A 24,999-nucleotide genomic window follows, 5' to 3' on the forward strand; every position below is an offset into this window, starting at 1 on the left:
CAATATGATCATAAACTTAGCAACTGTTTTTCTGGGCTGGTTTTGCTGAAAAACATGACTACAGACATGAACAAGGTTAAAGCTCAAAGATCAGTGGTATTGCAAGATATTTTTCACTATTGTTAGAACAATAGCTGAAACAAAAAAAATCCACCAGGTCCAGGCAGAATGAACATTTCCTCGTAAATGCTAAGAAACTTTGTCCTGTCTACAGCCTTTCAAGTTTATCAGACTTATTCGACTTCCATGTACATGTGCACACCACTTACAAACATAATATTAAACTTCCAGAGGCCGGTTGTATCAAGCCCGTTTAGCTTAAACGGTGGTTAAGTTCAAAATAGAAAGCAAGTCTATCGTTTTATTCAAGAAGCAAACTAAATGTTTTTAACCTTAATACAAAGATACTGTTTACAACTACATATTCAGTGCATAATATTCAAGTTGACTCATTCAAGAGAGATGTAAGAGTGTTATTTAATTTTGACTTATCCACCGTTTAAGCTAAACGGGCTTGATACAACCGGCCTCAGATGTACAGTCTTTTAGTCAGGGCTGTAGCAAGAAGCTTAATTGGGGGACGTATATTCCTGTATATTTGCCTTATGCCGAATTGATTTTTTTGTGCGCTACTGTTCCTATGACTTGTAAAATAAATGCACTCAATGTATGAATATACAACCCTACCAAAATAAAGAAGCTAGCTACAGGCCTGCTTTTAGTCTTAAGGTTTGACTATACACATCTCTCTAAGTGTTTCTTCTTTTTACGTTGTGTTAAATTCGTACAAACATCACTTTCATCAGGTTTCTCTCCAGTGTGTGTTCTTTGATGACTAACCAAACCACTACTCTGTGAAAATCTCTTCTTACAAACATCACATTCATAAGGTTTCTCTCCAGTGTGTGCTCTTTGATGTCCAACCAAATTACTACCTGTGAAAATCTCTTCTTACAAATATCACATTCATAAGGTTTCTCTCCAGTGTGTGTTCTTTGATGTCTAACCAAATTACTACCCAGTGAAAATCTCTTCTTACAAATGTAACATTCATAAGGTTTCTCTCCAGTGTGTGTTCTTTGATGTCTAACCAAATTAGCAGCCTTTGAAAATGTCTTCTTACAAATATCACATTCATAAGGTTTCTCTCCAGTGTGTGTCTTTGATGTCTAACCAAATTACTACCTGTGAAAATCTCTTCTTACAAATATCACATTCATAAGGTTTCTCTCCAGTGTGTGTTCTTTGATGTCTAACCAAACTACTACCATGTGAAAATCTCTTCTTACAAATATCACATTCATAAGGTTTCTCTCCAGTGTGTGCTCTTTGATGTCCAACCAAATTAACAGCCTGTGAAAATCTCTTCTTACAAATATCACATTCATAAGGTTTCTCTCCAGTGTGTGTTCTTTGATGTCTAACCAAATGACTACCATGTGAAAATCTCTGCTTACAAACATCACATTCATAAGGTTTCTCTCCAGTGTGTGTTCTTTGATGTCTAACCAAATGACTACCATGTGAAAATCTCTGCTTACAAACGTCACATTCATAAGGTTTCTCTCCAGTGTGTGTTCTTTGATGTCTAACCAAATGACTACCATGTGAAAATCTCTTCTTACAAACATCACATTCATAAGGTTTCTCTCCAGTGTGTGTTCTTTGATGACTAACCAAATTACCAGCCTGTGAAAATTTCTTCTTACAAACATCACATTCATAAGGTTTCTTTCCAGTGTGTGGTGACTGTGTTCTTTGTTTTTGAACTCTTTTCTTATGGAGATTACCATTGGAATCCATCTCACTAACGAGGATACAGTAAATTTTATCGAAAAACAGACTAATAAAATCTAAAATCACGATTCACTCGAACTTTTCACTGCTCCTCAAATGTTTCAAAAATGGCGGCTTCGGGCTTCCAGTCTTCCACGTGATCATATTTTGCGCTAGAGGATAATAAAAATAATCAGGAAATCCGCTGCTGAGATTCTTAACCAACACTGATCTCATAAATAGTCTGGAGTAACGATTGCTGACCACAATTTTCATGTTAAATCCTATGAGTCTGTGATTTGATAAATAAACGCAAAACAAGGACATAAATATTGATAAAAGAGTTTTGTTCATAGTTTACAAGGGTAAAGTCTTTCGTGTAGTTGAGTTCAATACGAGATAACATTTCAAACCAGGATAACATATAACCAAACAAAATTATATTCATTTATGAAACACAAAATTACCATGAAACTTTCCACTTGCATGAAACAATTATTTACATTAAAACATATGAACTCCGAACAATATGAACATAAACTTATGAACTGCTTTCTTTCGAGACTGGGCTTCCTTGAAAACTTAGAGATGGAAAAACGAGATCACTTTAACGATGCTCAAAACAAAAAAATCTCTTCACATCATAAATTACATGAAAATTTGCATATAACAAAACACATGCATTGTGTTTCTATATATTGCCAAAAAATTGATAGTCTTATTTAGTCTTTCAATGGTTTGGTTTCTCTCTTCTCTTCCATGTGTTTCCTGTTTTTATGTTTTGTTAAGTGCTCTGATTGAGTAAATCTCTTCGTACAAACATCACATTTATAAGGTTTCTCTCCTGTGTGTGTTCTTTGATGTCTAACCAAAATACTACCGAAAGAAAATCTCTTCTTACAAATATCACATTCAAAAGGTTTCTCTCCAGTGTGTGTTCTTTGATGTCTAACCAAACTACTACCATGTGAAAATCTCTTCTTACAAACATCACATTCATAAGGTTTCTCTCCAGTGTGTGTCCTTTGATGTCTAACCAAACTATTACCCTGTGAAAATCTCTTCTTACAAACATCACATTCATAAGGTTTCTCTCCAGTGTGTGTTCTTTGATGACTAACCAAATGACTACCATGTGAAAATCTTATCTTACAAATATCACATTCATAAGGTTTCTCTCCAGTGTGTGTTCTTTGATGTCTAACCAAATGACTACCATGTGAAAATCTTATCTTACAAACATCACATTCATAAGGTTTCTCTCCAGTGTGTGTTCTTTGATGTCTAACCAAACTACTACCATGTGAAAATCTCTTCTTACAAACATCACATTCATAAGGTTTCTCTCCAGTGTGTGTTTTTTGTTGTTGAACTCTGTTTTTACGGAAATTGCCATTTGAATCCATCTCACAAACGAGGATACAGTAAATTTTATCGAAAAGCAGGCTAATAAAATCTAAAATCACGATTCACTCGAACTTATCACTTCAAATGTTTCAAAAATGCGGCTTCGGGCTTCCAGTCTTCCACGTGATCATATTTTGCGCTAGAGGATAAAAAATGATCAGGAAATCCGCTGCTGAGATTCTTAATCAACACTGATCTCATAAATAGTCTGGAGTAATGATTGCTGACCACAATTTTCATGTTAAATCCTATGAATCTGTGACTTGATAAATAAACGCAAAACAAGGACATGAATATTGATAAAAGAGTTTTGTTCATAGTTTACCAGGGAAAACTCTTTTGCAGAGGTGGATACAAGAAAATATCACAAACCAGGATAACTTATTGTTAAAATCAAACAAAATTATATTGATTTATAAAACACACAAAAATACCATGAAACTTTGCACTTGCATGTAACAATTATTTACATTAAAACGTATGAACTGTCAACAATATGAACATAAACTTATGAACTGCTTTGTTTTCGAGACTGGGCTCACTTGGACGAAAGCTTTGACTACACATACAAAGTTAATTAAAAAATTAGAGATTGGAAAAATGAGATCATTTAACTCTGGTCAAAACAAAAAAATGTCTTTACATCATAAATTACTTGAAATTTTGCATACAACAAACAGACATTGTGTTTCTATACATTGCTGAAAAATTGATAGTCTCATTTAGTCTTTCAATGGTTTGACTTTTGTCTTCTCCTCCATGTGTTTCCTGTTTTTATGTTCTGTTAAATGGTATGATTGAGTAAATCTGTGCATGTTCTTTGATGTCTAATCAAACTACTACCAAAAGAAAATCTCTTTTTACAAATATCAATTCAAAAGGTTTCTCTCCAGTGTGCGTTATTTGATGTCTAATCAAACTATCTTACCAAAAGAAAATCTCTTTTTACAAATATCACATCAAAAGGTTCTCTCCCAGTGTGCGTTATTTGATGTCTAACCAAACTACTACCATCAGAAAATCTCTTCTTACAAACATCACATTCATAAGGTTTCTCTCCAGTGTGTGTTCTTTGATGACTAACCAAATTGCTACCACAAGAAAATCTCTTCTTACAAACATTACATTCAAAAGGTTTCTCTCCAGTGTGTGTTCTTTGATGACTAACCAAACCACTACCACAAGAAAATCTCATCTTACAAACATCACATTCATAAGGTTTCTCTCCAGTGTGTGTTTTTTGATGACTAACGAAACCACTACCACAAGAAAATCTCTTCTTACAAACATCACATTCATAAGGTTTCTCTCCAGTGTGTGTTCTTTGATGACTAACCAAGTTACTACCCTGTGAAAATCTCTTCTTACAAACATCACATTCATAAGGTTTGTCTCCAGTGTGTGTTCTGTGATGTCTAACCAAATTACTACCCTGTGAAAATCTCTTCTTACAAACATCACATTCATAAGGTTTCTCTGCAGTGTGTGGTGACTGTGTTCTTTGTTTTTGAACTCTTTTCTTACGGAAATTACCATTGGAATCCATCTCACTAACGAGGATACAGTAAATTTTATCAAAAAGCAGACTAATAAATCTAAAATCAGAATTCACTCGAACTTTTCACTACTCTTCAAATGTTTCAAAAATGGCGCCTTCCAGTCTTCCACGTGATCATATTTTGCGCTAGAGGATAATAAAAATAATCAGGAAATCCGCTGCTGAGATTCTTAACCAACACTGATCTCATAAATAGTCTGGAGTAACGATTGCTGACCACAATTTTCATGTTAAATCCTATGAGTCTGTGATTTGATAAATAAACGCAAAACAAGGACATAAATATTGATAAAAGAGTTTTGTTCATAGTTTACCAGGGTAAAGTCTTTCGTGTAGTTGAGTTCAATACGAGATAACATTTCAAACCAGGATAACATATAACCAAACAAAATTATATTCATTTATGAAACACAAAATTACCATGAAACTTTCCACTTGCATGAAACAATTATTTACATTAAAAACATATGAACTCCGAACAATATGAACATAAACTTATGAACTGCTTTCTTTCGAGACTGGGCTTCCTTGAAAACTTAGAGATGGAAAAACGAGATCACTTTAACGATGCTCAAAACAAAAAATCTCTTCACATCATAAATTACATGAAAATTTGCATATAACAAACACATGCATTGTGTTCTATATATTGCCAAAAATTGATAGTCTTATTTAGTCTTTCAATGGTTTGGTTTCTCTCTTCTCTTCCATGTGTTTCCTGTTTTTATGTTTTGTTAAATGCTCTGATTGAGTAAATCTCTTCGTACAACATCACATTTATAAGGTTTCTCTCCTGTGTGTGTTCTTTGATGTCTAACCAAATACTACCGAAAGAAAATCTCTTCTTACAAATATCACATTCAAAAGGTTTCTCTCCAGTGTGTGTTCTTTGATGTCTAACCAAACTACTACCATGTGAAAATCTCTTCTTACAACATCACATTCATAAGGTTTCTCTCCAGTGTGTGTCCTTTGATGTCTAACCAAACTATTACCCTGTGAAAATCTCTTCTTACAAACATCACATTCATAAGGTTTCTCTCCAGTGTGTGTTCTTTGATGACTAACCAAATGACCATGTGAAAATCTTATCTTACAAACATCACATTCATAAGGTTTCTCTCCAGTGTGAGTTCTTTGATGTCTAACCAAATGACTACCATGTGAAAATCTTATCTTACAAACATCACATTCATAAGGTTTCTCTCCAGTGTGTGTTCTTTGATGTTTAACCAAATCACTACCATGTGAAAATCTCTTCTTACAAACATCACATTCATAAGGTTTCTCTCCAGTGTCTAGTGACTGTGTTTTTTGTTGTTGAACTCTGTTCTTACGGCAATTACCATTGGAATCCATCTCACAAACGAGGATACAGTAAATTTTATCGAAAAGCAGGCTAATAAAATCTAAAATCACGATTCACTCGAACTTTTCACTGCTCTTCAAATGTTTCAAAAATGGCGGCTTCGGCTTCCAGTTTCCACGTGATCATATTTAGCGCTAGAGGGTAATAAAAATGATCAGGAAATCCGCTGCTGAGATTCTTAATCAACACTGATCTCATAAATAGTCTGGAGTAACGATTGCTGACCACAATTTTCATGTTAAATCCTATGAGTCTGTGATTTGATAAATAAACGCAAAACAAGGACATAAATATTGATAAAAGAGTTTTGTTCATAGTTTACCAGGGAAAACTCTTTTGCAGAGGTGGATACAAGAAAATATCACAAACCAGGATAACTTATTGTTAAAATCAAACAAAATTATATTGATTTATAAAACACACAAAAATACCATGAAACTTTGCACTTGCATGTAACAATTATTTACATTAAAACGTATGAACTGTCAACAATATGAACATAAACTTATGAACTGCTTTGTTTTCGAGACTGGGCTCACTTGGACGAAAGCTTTGACTACACATACAAAGTTAATTAAAAAATTAGAGATTGGAAAAATGAGATCATTTAACTCTGGTCAAAACAAAAAAATGTCTTTACATCATAAATTACTTGAAATTTTGCATACAACAAACAGACATTGTGTTTCTATACATTGCTGAAAAATTGATAGTCTCATTTAGTCTTTCAATGGTTTGACTTTTGTATTCTCCTCCATGTGTTTCCTGTTTTTATGTTCTGTTAAATGGTATGATTGAGTAAATCTGTGCATGTTCTTTGATGTCTAATCAAACTACTACCAAAAGAAAATCTCTTTTTACAAATATCAAATTCAAAAGGTTTCTCTCCAGTGTGCGTTATTTGATGTCTAATCAAACTACTACCAAAAGAAAATCTCTTTTTACAAATATCACATTCAAAAGGTTTCTCTCCAGTGTGCGTTATTTGATGTCTAACCAAACTACTACCATCAGAAAATCTCTTCTTACAAACATCACATTCATAAGGTTTCTCTCCAGTGTGTGTTCTTTGATGACTAACCAAATTGCTACCACAAGAAAATCTCTTCTTACAAACATTACATTCAAAAGGTTTCTCTCCAGTGTGTGTTCTTTGATGACTAACCAAACCACTACCACAAGAAAATCTCATCTTACAAACATCACATTCATAAGGTTTCTCTCCAGTGTGTGTTTTTTGATGACTAACGAAACCACTACCACAAGAAAATCTCTTCTTACAAACATCACATTCATAAGGTTTCTCTCCAGTGTGTGTTCTTTGATGTCTAACCAAATCAATACCCTGTGAAAATCTCTTCTTACAAACATCACATTCATAAGGTTTCTCTCCAGTGTGTGTTCTTTGATGTCTAACCAAACTACTACGGCGTGGAAATCTTTTCTTACAAACATCACATTCATAAGGTTTCTCTCCAGTGTGTGCTCTTTGATGACTAACCAAATTAGCAGCCTGTGAAAATCTCTTCTTACAAACATCACATTCATAAGGTTTCTCTCCAGTGTGTGTTCTTTGATGTGTAACCAACTGGCTAAAATAAGAAAATCTCTTCTTACAAACATCACATTCATAAGGTTTCTCTCCAGTGTGTGGTGACTGTGTTCTTTGTTGTTGAACTCTGTTCTTACGGAATTTACCATTTGAATCCATCTCACAAACGAGGATACAGTAAATGTTATCGAAAAGCAGGCTAGTAAAATCTAAAATCACGATTCACTCGAACTTTTCACTACTCTTCGAATGTTTCAAAAATGGCGCCTTCCAGTCTTCCACGTGATCACATTTTGCGCTAGAGGATAATAAAAATGATCAGGAAATCCGCTGCTGAGATTCTTAACTAACACTGATCTAATAAATAGTCTGGAGTTACGATTGCTGACCACAATTTTCCATGTTAAATCCTATGAGTCTGTGACTTGATAAATAAACGCAAAACAAGGACATAAATATTGATAAAAGAGTCTTGTTCATAGTTTACCAGGGAAAACTCTTTTGCAGAGTTGGGTTTGATACAAGAAAATATCACAAACCAGGATAACTTATTGTTAAAACCAAACAAAATTATATTCATTTATAAAACACAAAAATACCATGAAACTTTCCACTTGCATATAATAATTTTTTACATTAAAACATTTGAACTCTGAACAATATGAACATAAACTTATGAAGTGCTTTCTTTCGAGACTGGGCTCACTTTGAAAACTTAGAGATGGAAAAATGAGATCACTTTAACTATGCTCAAAACAAAAAAATCTCTTTACATCATAAATTACTTGAAATTTTGCATATAACAAAACACATGCATTGTGTTTTTATACACAGCCAAAAATTGATCAGGTTGTTGCATCAGGAGTGAACAATGTTGTGCTGCAGCCTGGGAACAGTATTGTTAACAATGTTGTTGAAGCTTGTTGAATCATCAATGTTGATGCAATCACGATACAATGTTGTTGTAACAAGTTGCAACAACATTGATGATTCAACAAGCTTCAACAACATTGTTTACGATACTGTTCACAGGGTGGAGCACAACATTGGTCACTCCTTTTTTTTATAACAACTTGCGTCAACATGATGATTTTTACGTGTGTATATTGCTGGAAAATTTATAGTTTTATTTAGTCTTTCAATGGTTTGGCTTTTCTCTTCTCTTCCATGTGTTTCCTTTTTTTATGTTTTGATAAATGGTCTGATTGATTAAATCTCTTCTTACAAACATCACATTCATAAGGTTTCTCTCCAGTGTGTGTTCTTTGATGTCTAACCAAATCACTACCCATAAGGTTTCTCTCTAGTGTGTGTTCTTTGATGTCTAACAAAACTACTACCATCAGAAAATCTCTTCTTACAAACATCGCATTCATAAGGTTTGTCTCCGGTATGTGTTCTTTGATGACTAACCAAATTATTACCAAATGAAAATCTCTTCTTACAAACATCACATTCATAAGGTTTCTCTCCAGTGTGTGTTCTTTGATGAATAACTAAACTACTACCCTGTGAAAATCTCTTCTTACGAACATTACATTCATAAGGTTTCTCTCCAGCGTGTGTTCTTTGATGTCTAACCAAATTACTACCATAAGAAAATCTCTTCTTACAAATCTCACATTCATAAGGTTTCTATCCAGTGTGTGTTCTTTGATGTCTAACCAAATTACTACCATCAGAAAATCTCTTCTTACAAATCTCACATTCATAAGGTTTCTCTCCAGTGTGTGTCCTTTGATGATTAACCAAATTAGCAGCATAAGAAAATCTCATCTTACAAACATCACATTCATAAGGTTTCTCTCCAGTGTGTGTTCTTTGATGACTAACCAAATTACTACCCTGTGAAAATCTCTTCTTACAAACATCACATTCATAAGGTTTGTCTCCAGTGTGTGTTCTTTGATGACTAACCAAGTTACTACCCTGTGAAAATCTCTTCTTACAAACATCACATTCATAAGGTTTGTCTCCAGTGTGTGTTCTTTGATGTCTAACCAAATTACTACCCTGTGAAAATCTCTTCTTACAAACATCACATTCATAAGGTTTCTCTGCAGTGTGTGGTGACTGTGTTCTTTGTTTTTGAACTCTTTTCTTACGGAAATTACCATTGGAATCCATCTCACTAACGAGGATACAGTAAATTTTATCAAAAAGCAGACTAATAAATCTAAAATCAGAATTCACTCGAACTTTTCACTACTCTTCAAATGTTTCAAAAATGGCGCCTTCCAGTCTTCCACGTGATCATATTTTGCGCTAGAGGATAATAAAAATAATCAGGAAATCCGCTGCTGAGATTCTTAACCAACACTGATCTCATAAATAGTCTGGAGTAACGATTGCTGACCACAATTTTCATGTTAAATCCTATGAGTCTGTGATTTGATAAATAAACGCAAAACAAGGACATAAATATTGATAAAAGAGTTTTGTTCATAGTTTACCAGGGTAAAGTCTTTCGTGTAGTTGAGTTCAATACGAGATAACATTTCAAACCAGGATAACATATAACCAAACAAAATTATATTCATTGAAACACAAAATTACCATGAAACTTTCCACTTGCATGAAACAATTATTTACATTAAAACATATGAACTCCGAACAATATGAACATAAACTTATGAACTGCTTTCTTTCGAGACTGGGCTTCCTTGAAAACTTAGAGATGGAAAAACGAGATCACTTTAACGATGCTCAAAACAAAAAATCTCTTCACATCATAAATTACATGAAAATTTGCATATAACAAAACACATGCATTGTGTTTCTATATATTGCCAAAAAATTGATAGTCTTATTTAGTCTTTCAATGGTTTGGTTTCTCTCTTCTCTTCCATGTGTTTCCTGTTTTTATGTTTTGTTAAATGCTCTGATTGAGTAAATCTCTTCGTACAAACATCACATTTATAAGGTTTCTCTCCTGTGTGTGTTCTTTGATGTCTAACCAAAATACTACCGAAAGAAAATCTCTTCTTACAAATATCACATTCAAAAGGTTTCTCTCCAGTGTGTGTTCTTTGATGTCTAACCAAACTACTACCATGTGAAAATCTCTTCTTACAAACATCACATTCATAAGGTTTCTCTCCAGTGTGTGTCCTTTGATGTCTAACCAAACTATTACCCTGTGAAAATCTCTTCTTACAAACATCACATTCATAAGGTTTCTCTCCAGTGTGTGTTCTTTGATGACTAACCAAATGACTACCATGTGAAAATCTTATCTTACAAATATCACATTCATAAGGTTTCTCTCCAGTGTGTGTTCTTTGATGACTAACCAAATGACTACCATGTGAAAATCTTATCTTACAAACATCACATTCATAAGGTTTCTCTCCAGTGTGTGTTCTTTGATGTCTAACCAAATCACTACCATATGAAAATCTCTTCTTACAAACATCACATTCATAAGGTTTCTCTCCAGTGTCTAGTGACTGTGTTTTTTGTTGTTGAACTCTGTTCTTACGGCAATTACCATTGGAATCCATCTCACAAACGAGGATACAGTAAATTTTATCGAAAAGCAGGCTAATAAAATCTAAAATCACGATTCACTCGAACTTTTCACTGCTCTTCAAATGTTTCAAAAATGGCGGCTTCGGGCTTCCAGTTTTCCACGTGATCATATTTAGCGCTAGAGGATAATAAAAATGATCAGGAAATCCGCTGCTGAGATTCTTAACCAACACTGATCTCATAAATAGTCTGGAGTAACGATTGCTGACCACAATTTTCATGTTAAATCCTATGAGTCTGTGATTTGATAAATAAACGCAAAACAAGGACATAAATATTGATAAAAGAGTTTTGTTCATAGTTTACCAGGGAAAACTCTTTTGCAGAGGTGGATACAAGAAAATATCACAAACCAGGATAACTTATTGTTAAAACCAAACAAAATTATATTGATTTATAAAACACACAAAAATACCATGAAACTTTGCACTTGCATGTAACAATTATTTACATTAAAACGTATGAACTGTCAACAATATGAACATAAACTTATGAACTGCTTTGTTTTCGAGACTGGGCTCACTTGGACGAAAGCTTTGACTACACATACAAAGTTAATTAAAAAATTAGAGATTGGAAAAATGAGATCATTTAACTCTGGTCAAAACAAAAAAATGTCTTTACATCATAAATTACTTGAAATTTTGCATACAACAAACAGACATGTAAACTCACGCAATAAATATGAATTATTTATTGAAACAACAAGAACAGCACGATATTTACAAAACGATAAAGCATGACAAAATAGAAGCGCGCGAACAACGTATTTCTGCGCATGTCCTAGTTTCCAGTCCTTACACTGCCTTTTCCTAAGAATGAACTGTGTCCCACAGTTTAATTAAATGTTAGTTTCGTATGGAGCAAGCCAGCCCGGTGGTCTTCGCTGTCGTTGAGGCCTTCCTTCAGGTTCCGGCACCGCTGGTTCTGCTTCGTCTTGACGCTGCTGTACCTCGCGTTCGGCGGCGGTATCTGGACCGTCTACAATGACAACGTCATTCCTGTTCTCGACTGTATCACCGTCCTCAGCTACATGTTGTCTAGGGGTTTGTTCTGGTTGTACGGTTTCTTCCTGCAACCCTGTGGTCTCGTAAAATCGTTTTAACTGATTGTGATGGACAATCCTTCTCTCAACCCAACCTTGCTAGAGCCCACGTACTTTATTCTGTATACTACATCCCCTAGGCGTTTAATAACTTCCCATGGACCCGTCCAAGGTTTGTTCAGCTTCATACATCTCCCTTTCCTGGTTTCGTATCTTTCCACATTACGAGATCTCCTTCTTTGTAAACATTTCCCTTTGCCCACCTGTCGTAATAATGTTTTTGTGTTCTGTGGGAAGACTCGAGCGTTTCCCTGCTGCATTCAAACGCTTTAGTAATTCTTTTCTTCAGTTCCGTTGCGTACTCAGTGTGAGATTTTTTATTTACAGTTTGTTGATCATTCATAGCAAGGTCGCATGGTAGACGGAGTTCTCTGCCATATTCGAGGTAACTAGGGGTGTAACCGGTGGAGCTGTGAACTGCTGTATTGTATGCAAAACATGTAGACGACACATACAAGTCCCAATTTCGTTGGTCCTCCGCAACAACCTTGGCTAGCATGTTATTCACGGTACGAATGCTCCTTTCTGACGCCCCATCTGACTGTGGATGGAAAGGTGTTGTTTGTGTGTTCCAAATTTCTAAAAACGAACACACTTCACGGATAATTTCAGCTGTTAGATTCTTCCCTTGATCATGGTGGAGTTGTTCGGGTGCTCCATGTCGAGGGATCCAACCATCAAAGACTTTCTTTGCTATTGTTTTGGCCTTCTGATTTCTTAATGGAAATAATTCTAACCACTTTGTAAAGTGATCGACCACTACTAAACAATAACGGTATCCACGCGAACTTTGTGCATATCAACGATATCCATAGTAACCAGTTCCCCGGGGCGGCATGTAGAAATTGATTGAAGTGGGGCTCTTTGGGTTGGTACCGGATTTCTTCTACGTTGACACATTTCGCACTTTGTGCACCAATCTTCAATTTCGGATGACATTAGGGGCCAGAAATACTTATCCTTGATCCTTTGCATTGTCTTCTTGAAACCGAAATGTCCCAAATCATTATGCATCATGTGTAGTACTCTAGGAATTAAACTACGGGGGATCACTATTGTACTCTTCCCATCGTTACTGTCATAATGGCACAAAACATTGTCTTTCCGTACATATAAGTTCGGTAGTTCGTCCTCGAATGCCTTTAATTCCATGTCCGTGGTATTTATTTGTCGTATTCCCGATTGTAACATGGATTTCACTTGGTTTATCTTTTCACAACCTTCTTGTCGCTGGCGAATGTATTCTAAATTCCAGGGTGTTGGTTCTCGCGTTGTAACATTTCGAATCCTACTCAAGGCATCCGCCACTGTGTTACTTCGTCCAGGGATATGCTTAACCGAGAACTGAAACTCACGAATTTTGTCAACCCACCGCCACAGGCGGCCACTATGTTCTTTCGTTCGCGTTAGCAGCCATTTAAGAGATTGGTGATCCGTGTATAAATCGAACTGATTTCCCAAAACATAAGGACGATACGCTTTCAGTGCTTCAACTACTGCCAAGCACTCCTTCTCCGTGGTGGAGTAGTTCATTTCGGCTTTATGTAGTTTTCTTCCTCCGAACGCAACCGGTCGCTTTAGGCCAGATCTATCAGCCTGCTCGAGATAGTAACCAACAGCATAATCTGAAGCGTCACATGTCACAGAGAAACGACCAACACGTTGTGGAAGTTTCAATGTTACCGAAGAACATAACCGTTCTTTCAGAAGGTCAAACGCAGCCTGGCATTCCCTTGTCCATAGAAATTGTTCTTTGTTTAAAAGGTTGTGGAGTGGAACGGCTATTTCGGCAAAATCTTTCACAAATCTCCTCCAGAACGTGCATACTCCCAGAAACCGTCGCAATTCATCCTCGCTTTCCGGGGCTTTCCAATTCTTGATTATATCGAGTTTCTCAGGTAGTGGTTTAACACCAGTATTGTCGATAACATGACCCAGGAATCTTACGGAACGTTTCGCAAACTGGCATTTCTTGCCAGATAATTTAAAACCAGCTCTTCTTACCATCTCAAGCAATTTCTGAATTCCTTGCAAATGCTTGTCAAAAGATCCGTGGAAACAGATAACATCGTCAAGATATGCCATGATATCCTCAGTCTCCAATACTTGAACCATGTCCTCGACAACAGATTGAAAGGTTGCCGGTGCCCCTGCCAGCCCATAGGGCATCCTACAGTACTGAAATAATCCATATGGAGATACAAACGCCGTTTTTTCTCTGTCCTCTTCCGCAACTTCAACTTGGTGGTACCCAGATACCATATCTATTGATGTGAAATAGGATGCTCCAGCTAAACGATCAAGTGTTTCAGTTAAGTTAGGTAATGGGTAACTTGGAAACATTGTGGCTTCATTTAACTTTCGATAATCAACACATATCCGCAGGTCTCCTGATGATTTTCGAACTAGGACTAAAGGACTTGCCCATTCCGAACACGATTTCTCAATTATTCCATCTTTCAGCATATTTCTCAAATCGTTTTTAACCTCTTTCTGGTATGCAAATGGGATACGTCGTAATGGTTGTTTGACTGGTACTGTACCTGGTTTCAGGTGTATGTGATGTTTTGTCCCTAACTTGCATGTCCCTAGGTCTCGTTTGTTCTTGGAGAAAACATCTGAGTAGGAAATGAGCAGCTTTTCAAGTTGTTCTTTTTCCTGCGCCTTTAGGTCAGTCTGACTTATTTCAATCCCAATATCTTGCAAAACATTAATATTCTCAGTCTGGATAGAAGAGACAGTTGGATGTTGATCATCCTGGATCTGGTAGTCGTTAGCCGTGTCAAATACCTCTTCAATCTCAGAAAGTTTCCCAATTTTTTGATTTTTGAACAATGTAACATTATGAAAGTTCAGATTTACTGCCTTTACCATAAAACTGCCATCCTTACTTGGTTGTACAACAGTTTTAGTTAGCAGTACCCCACCAGGTGTTTTACCTGACTCGAAAATCCCATTTCGACTGGTCTGATCTTTTGCTCGCATTTGGATTAGTAATTGGTGTCTGGCTGGAAGTTCTACAGTACATTTTGCAATAACTGGGATGGAATGATCTTCCTTTATAATCCGAACATGTTGGGTATAATCAAATAAAGGAATAGCTATGTCATCTAACCAAAGTTTATTATCCTTGAAACCCCAGGAACTCTTGTGGTGCTCAGCTATAAAATCTGCTCCGAGAACTGATTCTGTTAATTGTTCCACAACCAAGAAACTTCCAAGTTGTATTTAAACTCCCCAAGTTCACAAGTACCTCAGTCTCACCCTTAACAATAATTGGCTGATGAGTTATTGAAACTGGATGCACTTGGGATTCTTTAATTATTAACCCAGGAATTTCTGCAGAAATTAAGCTTACTTCTGCACCTGTATCTATTAGGAAGTTTGTCTCAACATTGTTCACAGTAGCTCTGACATGATAACCTTTGTTATTATTTACCTTTTGTACTGTGTTTACTTTCAGTTGTTCCCCTGAACTTCGATAAGGGTACATGGTGGTCCCTCTTTGGTTACCTAAGGCTGGGCCCGGGACCCTGGGCCAGCCTCTTTCTCGTTTAAAGATGGGCAGCTTCGAGCCCAGTGTCCTTGTCCTTTACATGCTCGACAGATATCAGTGGGTTTGGGGCCAGGTCTCACTTTTCCTCCCACACGTTTTCCTGCTTTCTTTACAACTCCAGCCTTTTTAATCATTTCCTCAACTTTCTGCTCAACTGTTCTTTGAACAAGATTCTCCAGGTTGCCATGCTCATTACCTTTATCTTCAGGTATCTCCATTGCTGCTGACACTTTCTTGGTCACACTCTGTTCCTCTTCTAGTGTAGAAATTTGCTTGAGAATGCTTTCAACTGGCCTTTTTAGAAGATCATCTTGTCGAATCAACACCTCCTTTAGATCTTTATCCAGACCATTGATGAACTGACATAATACATCTTCATTCTTTCTCTTATTGTAGAAGTCTAGTGCCCCTTCTTGCTTAACTCTTTCATTCTTGACTTCTTCACTTGCTTCTTCAGGCAAGGGGTCAACCTTAGGAGGACTATAAGCCCTTTCGTATGCCAATCTTAGCTCTGATAGATAGGAATGCAATGTCTCTCCACTCTTCCTGCTTCTACCATTAAATACTTTCTTGTATTTTAACAATGCAAGACCGCCCTCGTACCTTTCTTTCAGCGCACCGGAAAGTTCTCTATAGCTCCTCCGTACGGAATCAGGTTGCTGATGGTAGAAAGCCTTTGCATCCTCAGTCAAAAATACAGCAAGAAATTGGCCAGCCTTCTCATCCGACCACTCGTTCACGGCCACATAAATCTCAAAATCTCGAAGAAACTCGCGGATATCTTCCTCCCCAGAAAACTTCTTGTCTGGGAGAACAATCTTCGTCGATCCCATGCTGCCACCAGTGTAAACTCACGCAATAAATATGAATTATTTATTGAAACAACAAGAACAGCACGATATTTACAAAACGATAAAGCATGACAAAATAGAAGCGCGCGAACAACGTATTTCTGCGCATGTCCTAGTTTCCAGTCCTTACAGACATTGTGTTTCTATACATTGCTGAAAAATTGATAGTCTCATTTAGTCTTTCAATGGTTTGACTTTTGTATTCTCCTCCATGTGTTTCCTGTTTTTATGTTCTGTTAAATGGTATGATTGAGTAAATCTGTGCATGTTCTTTGATGTCTAATCAAACTACTACCAAAAGAAAATCTCTTTTTACAAATATCAAATTCAAAAGGTTTCTCTCCAGTGTGCGTTATTTGATGTCTAATCAAACTACTACCAAATGAAAATCTCTTTTTACAAATATCACATTCAAAAGGTTTCTCTCCAGTGTGCGTTATTTGATGTCTAACCAAACTACTACCATCAGAAAATCTCTTCTTACAAACATCACATTCATAAGGTTTCTCTCCAGTGTGTGTTCTTTGATGACTAACCAAATTGCTACCACAAGAAAATCTCTTCTTACAAACATTACATTCAAAAGGTTTCTCTCCAGTGTGTGTTCTTTGATGACTAACCAAACCACTACCACAAGAAAATCTCATCTTACAAACATCACATTCATAAGGTTTCTCTCCAGTGTGTGTTTTTTGATGACTAACGAAACCACTACCACAAGAAAATCTCTTCTTACAAACATCACATTCATAAGGTTTCTCTCCAGTGTGTGTTCTTTGATGTCTAACCAAATCAATACCCTGTGAAAATCTCTTCTTACAAACATCACATTCATAAGGTTTCTCTCCAGTGTGTGTTCTTTGATGTCTAACCAAACTACTACGGCGTGGAAATCTTTTCTTACAAACATCACATTCATAAGGTTTCTCTCCAGTGTGTGCTCTTTGATGACTAACCAAATTAGCAGCCTGTGAAAATCTCTTCTTACAAACATCACATTCATAAGGTTTCTCTCCAGTGTGTGTTCTTTGATGTGTAACCAACTGGCTAAAATAAGAAAATCTCTTCTTACAAACATCACATTCATAAGGTTTCTCTCCAGTGTGTGGTGACTGTGTTCTTTGTTGTTGAACTCTGTTCTTACGGAATTTACCATTTGAATCCATCTCACAAACGAGGATACAGTAAATGTTATCGAAAAGCAGGCTAGTAAAATCTAAAATCACGATTCACTCGAACTTTTCACTACTCTTCGAATGTTTCAAAAATGGCGCCTTCCAGTCTTCCACGTGATCACATTTTGCGCTAGAGGATAATAAAAATGATCAGGAAATCCGCTGCTGAGATTCTTAACTAACACTGATCTAATAAATAGTCTGGAGTTACGATTGCTGACCACAATTTTCCATGTTAAATCCTATGAGTCTGTGACTTGATAAATAAACGCAAAACAAGGACATAAATATTGATAAAAGAGTCTTGTTCATAGTTTACCAGGGAAAACTCTTTTGTAGAGTTGGGTTCGATACAAGAAAATATCACAAACCAGGATAACTTATTGTTAAAACCAAACAAAATTATATTCATTTATAAAACAGAAAAATACCATGAAACTTTCCACTTGCATATAATAATTTTTTACATTAAAACATTTGAACTCTGAACAATATGAACATAAACTTATGAAGTGCTTTCTTTCGAGACTGGGCTCACTTTGAAAACTTAGAGATGGAAAAATGAGATCACTTTAACTATGCTCAAAACAAAAAAATCTCTTTACATCATAAATTACTTGAAATTTTGCATATAACAAAACACATGCATTGTGTTTCTATACACAGCCAAAAATTGATCAGGTTGTTGCATCAGGAGTGAACAATGTTGTGCTGCAGCCTGGGAACAGTATTGTTAACAATGTTGTTGAAGCTTGTTGAATCATCAATGTTGATGCAATCACGATACAATGTTGTTGTAACAAGTTGCAACAACATTGATGATTCAACAAGCTTCAACAACATTGTTTACGATACTGTTCACAGGGTGGAGCACAACATTGGTCACTCCTTTTTTTATAACAACTTGCGTCAACATGATTATTTTTACGTGTGTATATTGCTGGAAAATTTATAGTCTTATTTAGTCTTTCAATGGTTTGGCTTTTCTCTTCTCTTCCATGTGTTTCCTTTTTTTATGTTTTGATAAATGGTCTGATTGATTAAATCTCTTCTTACAAACATCACATTCATAAGGTTTCTCTCCAGTGTGTGTTCTTTGATGTCTGGCCAAATCACTACCACCTGAAAATCTCTTCTTACAAACATCACATTCATAAGGTTTCTCTCCAGTGTGTGTTCTTTGATGTTTAACCAAATGACTACCCTGTGAAAATCTCTTCTTACAAACATCACATTCATAAGGTTTCTCTCCAGCGTGTGTTGTTTGATGTCTAACCAAACTACTACCATAAGAAAATCTCTTCTTACAAATCTCACATTCATAAGGTTTCTCTCCAGTGTGTGTTCTTTGATGCCTAACCAAATTAGCAGCCTGTGAAAATTTCTTCTTACAAACATCACATTCATATGGTTTCTCTCCAGCGTGTGTTCTTTGATGTCTAACCAAATCACTACCACATGAAAATCTCTTCTTACAAACATCACATTCATAAGGTTTCTCTCCAGTGTGTGTTCTTTGATGACTAACCAAACTACTACCATGTGAAAATCTTTTCTTACAAACATCACATTCATAAGGTTTCTCTTCAGTGTGTGTTCTTTGATGACTAACCAAATTACTACCATGTGAAAATCTTTTCTTACAAACATCACATTCATAAGGTTTCTCTCCAGTGTGTGTTCTTTGATGACTAACCAAATTACTACCATGTGAAAATCTTTTCTTACAAACATCACATTCATAAGCTTTCTCTCCAGTGTGTGTTCCTTGATGACTAACCAAATCACTACCACATGAAAATCTCTTCTTACAAACATCACATTCATAAGGTTTCCCTCGAGTGTGTGGTGACTGTGTTCTATGTTGTTGAACTCTGTTCTGACGGCAATTACCATTGGAATCCATCTCACAAACGAGGATACAGTAAATTTTATCGAAAAGCAGGCTAATAAAATCTAAAATCACGATTCACTCTAACTTTTCACTACTCTTCGAATGTTTCAAAAATGGCGCCTTCCAGTCTTCCACGTGATCATATTTTGCGCTAGAGGATAATAAAAATGATCAGGAAATCCGCTGCTGAGATTCTCTACCAACACTGATCTAATAAATAGTCTGGAGTAACGATTGCTGACCACAATTTTCATGTTAAATCCTATGAGTCTCACTGTGACTTGATAAATAAACGCAAAACAAGGACATAAATATTGATAAAAGAGTCTTGTTCACAGTTAACCAGGGAAAACTCATTTGCAGAGTTGTGTTCGATACAATAAAATATCACAAACCAGGATAACTTATTGTTAAAACGAAACAAAATTATATTCATTTATAAAACAGAAAAATACCATCTAACTTTCCACTTGCATGTAGCAATTATTTACTTTAAAAAATGTTAACTCTCAAGAATATGAAGATAAACTTATGGACTGCTTTCTATTGAGACTGGGCTCGCTTGGATGAAAGCTTTGACTGCACCTAAAAAAGTTGATTGAAGACTTAGAGATGAAAATAAGAGATAATTTTAGCTATGGTCAAAACAGAAATATTGTCTTCATATCTTAAAATTACTTGAAATTTTGCATATAACAAACAGACATTGTGTTTCTATATATTGCTGAAAAATTGATAGTCTCATTTAGTCTTTCAATGGTTTGACTTTTCTCTTTTCTTCCATGTGTTTCCTGTTTTCATGTTCTGTTAAATGGCCTGATCAAGTAAATCTGTGTGTTCTTTGATGTCTAATCAAACTACTACCTTGTGAAAATCTTTTCTTACAAGCATCACATTCATAAGGCTTCTCTCCAGTGTGCGTTCTTTGATGTCTAACAAAACTACTACCATCAGAAAATCTTTTCTTACAAACATCACATTCATAAGGTTTCTTTCCAGTATGTGTTCCTTGATGACTAACCAAATTACTACCATGTGAAAATCTCTTCTTACAAATATCACATTCATAAGGTTTCTCTCCAGTGTGTGTTCTTTGATGTCTAACAAAACTACTACCATCAGAAAATCTCTTCTTACAAACATCGCATTCATAAGGTTTGTCTCCAGTATGTGTTCTTTGATGACTAACCAAATTATTACCAAATGAAAATCTCTTCTTACAAACATCACATTCATAAGGTTTCTCTCCAGTGTGTGTTCTTTGATGAATAACCAAACTACTACCCTGTGAAAATCTCTTCTTACAAACATTACATTCATAAGGTTTCTCTCCAGCGTGTGTTCTTTGATGTCTAACCAAATTAGCAGCATAAGAAAATCTCTTCTTACAAATCTCACATTCATAAGGTTTCTCTCCAGTGTGTGTTCTTTGATGTCTAACCAAATTAGCAGCATAAGAAAATCTCTTCTTACAAACATCACATTCATAAGGTTTCTCTCCAGTGTGTGTCCTTTGATGATTAACCAAATTAGCAGCATAAGAAAATCTCATCTTACAAACATCACATTCATAAGGTTTCTCTCCAGTGTGTGTTCTTTGATGACTAACCAAATGACTACCCTGTGAAAATATCTTCTTACAAACATAACATTCATAAGGTTTCTCTCGAGTGTGTGTTCTTTGATGTCTAACCAAATTACTACCCTGTGAAAATCTCTTCTTACAAACATCACATTCATAAGGTTTGTCTCCAGTGTGTGTTCTTTGATGACTAACCAAATTACTACCCTGTGAAAATCTCTTCTTACAAACATCACATTCATAAGGTTTCTCTGCAGACTGCAGTGTGTGGTGATTGTGTTCTTTGTTTTTGAACTCTTTTCTTACGGAAATTACCATTGGAATCCATCTCACTAACGAGGATACAGTAAATTTTATCAAAAAGCAGACTAATAAATCTAAAATCAGAATTCACTCGAACTTTTCACTACTCTTCAAATGTTTCAAAAATGGCGCCTTCCAGTCTTCCACGTGATCATATTTTGCGCTAGAGGATAATAAAAATGATCAGGAAATCCGCTGCTGAGATTCTCTACCAACACTGATCTAATAAATAGTCTGGAGTAACGATTGCTGACCACAATTTTCATGTTAAATCCTATGAGTCTCACTGTGACTTGATAAATAAACGCAAAACAAGGACATAAATATTGATAAAAGAGTCTTGTTCACAGTTAACCAGGGAAAACTCTTTTGCAGAGTTGGGTTCGATACAAGAAAATATCACAAACCAGGATAACTTATTGTTAAAACAAAACAAAATTATATTCATTTATAAAACAGAAAAATACCATCTAACTTTCCACTTGCATGTAGCAATTATTTACTTTAAAAAATGTTAACTCTCAACAATATGAACATAAACTTATGGACTGCTTTCTTTCGAGACTGGGCTCGCTTTGATGAAAGCTTTGACTGCACATACAAAAGTTGATTCAAAACTTAGAGATGGAAAAATGAGATAATTTTAACTATGGTCAAAACAAAAAAATATCTTTACATCATAAATTACTTGAAATTTATCATATAACCAACAAACATTGTGTTTCTATATATTGCTGAAATATTGATAGTCTTATTTAGTCTTTCAATGGTTTGACTTTTCTCTTCTCTTCTATGTGTTTCCTGTTTTCATGTTCTGTTAAATGGCCTGATTGAGTAAATCTCTTCTTACAAACATCACATTCATAAGGTTTCTCTCCAGTGTGTATTCTTTGATGACTAATCAAATCACTACTACGTGAAAATCTCTTCTTACAAATATCACATTGATAAGGTTTCTCTCCATTGTGAGTTCTTTGATGACTAACCAAATTACTACCATAAGAAAATCTCTTTTTACAAACATCACATTCATAAGGTTTCTCTCCAGTGTGTGTTCTTTGATGACTAACGAAACTACTACCATGTGAAAATCTCTTCTTACAAGTATCACATTCATAAGGTTTCTCTCCATTGTGAGTTCTTTGATGTGTAACCAAACTACTACTATAAGAGAATCTCTTCTTACAAACATCACATTCATAAGGTTTCTCTCCAGTGTGTGTTCTTAGATGTTTAACCAAACTACTACCAAAAGAAAATCTTTTCTTACAAACATCACATTCATAAAATTTCTCTCCAGTGTGTGTTCTTTGATGTGAAACCATATTACAACCATGTGAAAATCTCTTCTTACAAACATCACATTCATAAGGTTTCTCTCCAGTGTGCGTTCTTTGATGACTAACCAAATTACTACCACGTGAAAATCTCTTCTTACAAACATCACATTCATAAGGTTTCTCTCCAGTGTGTGTTCTTTGATGGCTAACCAAATTACTACCATGTGAAAATCTCTTCTTACAAACATCACATTCATAAGGTTTCTCTTCAGTGTGTGTTCTTTGTTGTTGAACTCTGTTCTGACGGAAATTGCCATTGGAATCCATCTCACTAACGAGGATACAGTAAAATTTATCGAAAAGCAGGCTAATAAAATCTAAAATCACGATTCACTCGAACTTTTCACTACTCTTCAAATGTTTCAAAAATGGCGCCTTCCAGTCTTCCACGTGATCATATTTAGCGCTAGAGGATAATAATTAATAAAAATGATCAGGAAATCCGCTGCTGAGATTCTTAACCAACACTGATCTAATAAATAGTCTGGAGTAACGATTGCTGACCAAAATTTTCATGATAAACTAGAAGTTCTTATGACATGACAAAAAGCATAAAGCAAGGATATGAATATTGATAAAGGAGTCTTGTTCACAGTTAACCAGGGAAAACTCTTTTGCAGAGTTGGGTTCGATACAAGAAAATATCACAAACCAGGATAACTTATTTTTAAAACCAAACAAAAATATATTCATTGATAAAACACAAAAATACCATGAAACTTTCCACTTGCATGTAACAATTATTTACTTTAAAACATTTGAACTCTCAACAATATGAACAAAAACTTATGGACTGCTTTCTATCGAGACTGGGCTTCTTTGAAAACTTAGAGATGGAAAAATGAGATAATTTTAACAATGGTCAAAACAAAAAAATGTCTTTACATCATAAATTACATGAAAATTTGCATATAACAAAACACATGCATTGTGTTTCTATATATTGCTGAAATATTGATAGTCTTATTTAGTCTTTTAATGGTTTGGCTTTTCTCTTCTCTTCCATGTGTTTCCTGTTTTCATGTTCTGTTAAATGGCCTGATTGAGTAAATCTCTTCTTACAAACATCACATTCATAAGGTTTCTCTCCAGTGTGTGTTCTTTGATGACAAATCAAATCACTACTACGTGAAAATCTCTTCTTACAAATATCACATTGCTAAGGTTTCTCTCCATTGTGAGTTCTTTGATGACTAACCAAACTACTACCATCAGAAAATCTCTTCTTACAAGTATCACATTCATAAGGTTTCTCTGCAGTGTGTGTTCTTTGATGTCTAACCCAAGTGCTACCCTGTGAAAATCTCTTCTTACAAACATCACATTTATAAGGTTTCTCTTCACGACTTCAGTGTGTGTTCTTTGTTGTTGAACTCTGTTCTTACGGAAATTACCATTGGAATCCATCTCACTAACGAGGATACAGTAAATTTTATCGAAAAGCAGACTAATAAAATCTAAAATCACGATTCACTCGAACTGTTCACTACTCTTCGAATCTTTCAAAAATGGCGCCTTCCAGTCTTCCACGTGATCATATTTTGCGCTAGAGGGTAATAAAAATGATCAGGAAATCCGCTGCTGAGATTCTTAACCAACACTGATCTCATAAATAGTCTGGAGTAACGATTGCTGAATTTTCATGATAAACTAGAAGTTCTTATGACATGACAAAAAGCATAAAGCAGGGATATGAATATTGATAAAGGAGTCTTGTTCACAGTTAACCAGGGAAAACTCTTGCAGAGTTGGGTTCGATACGAGAAAATATCACAAACCAGGATAACTTATTGTTAAAATCAAACAAAAATGTGTTCATTTATAAAACGCTAAAATACCATCAAACTTTCCACTTGCACGTAACAATTATTTACACTAAAACATATGAACTCTCAACAATATGGACATAAACTTATGGACTGCTTTCTATCGAGACTGGACTTGCTTAAATTGGATGAAAACTTTGACTACACAAACAAGGTTGATTGAAAACTTAGTGA

The 24,999-nt window shown here is 35.4% G+C and overlaps 1 protein-coding gene and 1 pseudogene across 5 annotated transcripts in view; one reads left to right on the forward strand and one right to left on the reverse strand.

Moving 5' to 3' along the window:
* Positions 1 to 24,999, forward strand: part of LOC114525927 (kinesin-like protein KIN-5A) — a 48,677-nt gene that overhangs the window by 4,062 nt on the left and 19,616 nt on the right. The window lies entirely within an intron of this gene.
* Positions 486 to 23,376, reverse strand: LOC114525898 (annotated as a pseudogene).

Source organism: Dendronephthya gigantea, unplaced genomic scaffold (genome assembly GCF_004324835.1).
Source record: "Dendronephthya gigantea isolate DGI-Jeju-01 unplaced genomic scaffold, DenGig_1.0 000036F, whole genome shotgun sequence".
Taxonomy (NCBI): domain Eukaryota; kingdom Metazoa; phylum Cnidaria; class Anthozoa; order Malacalcyonacea; family Nephtheidae; genus Dendronephthya; species Dendronephthya gigantea.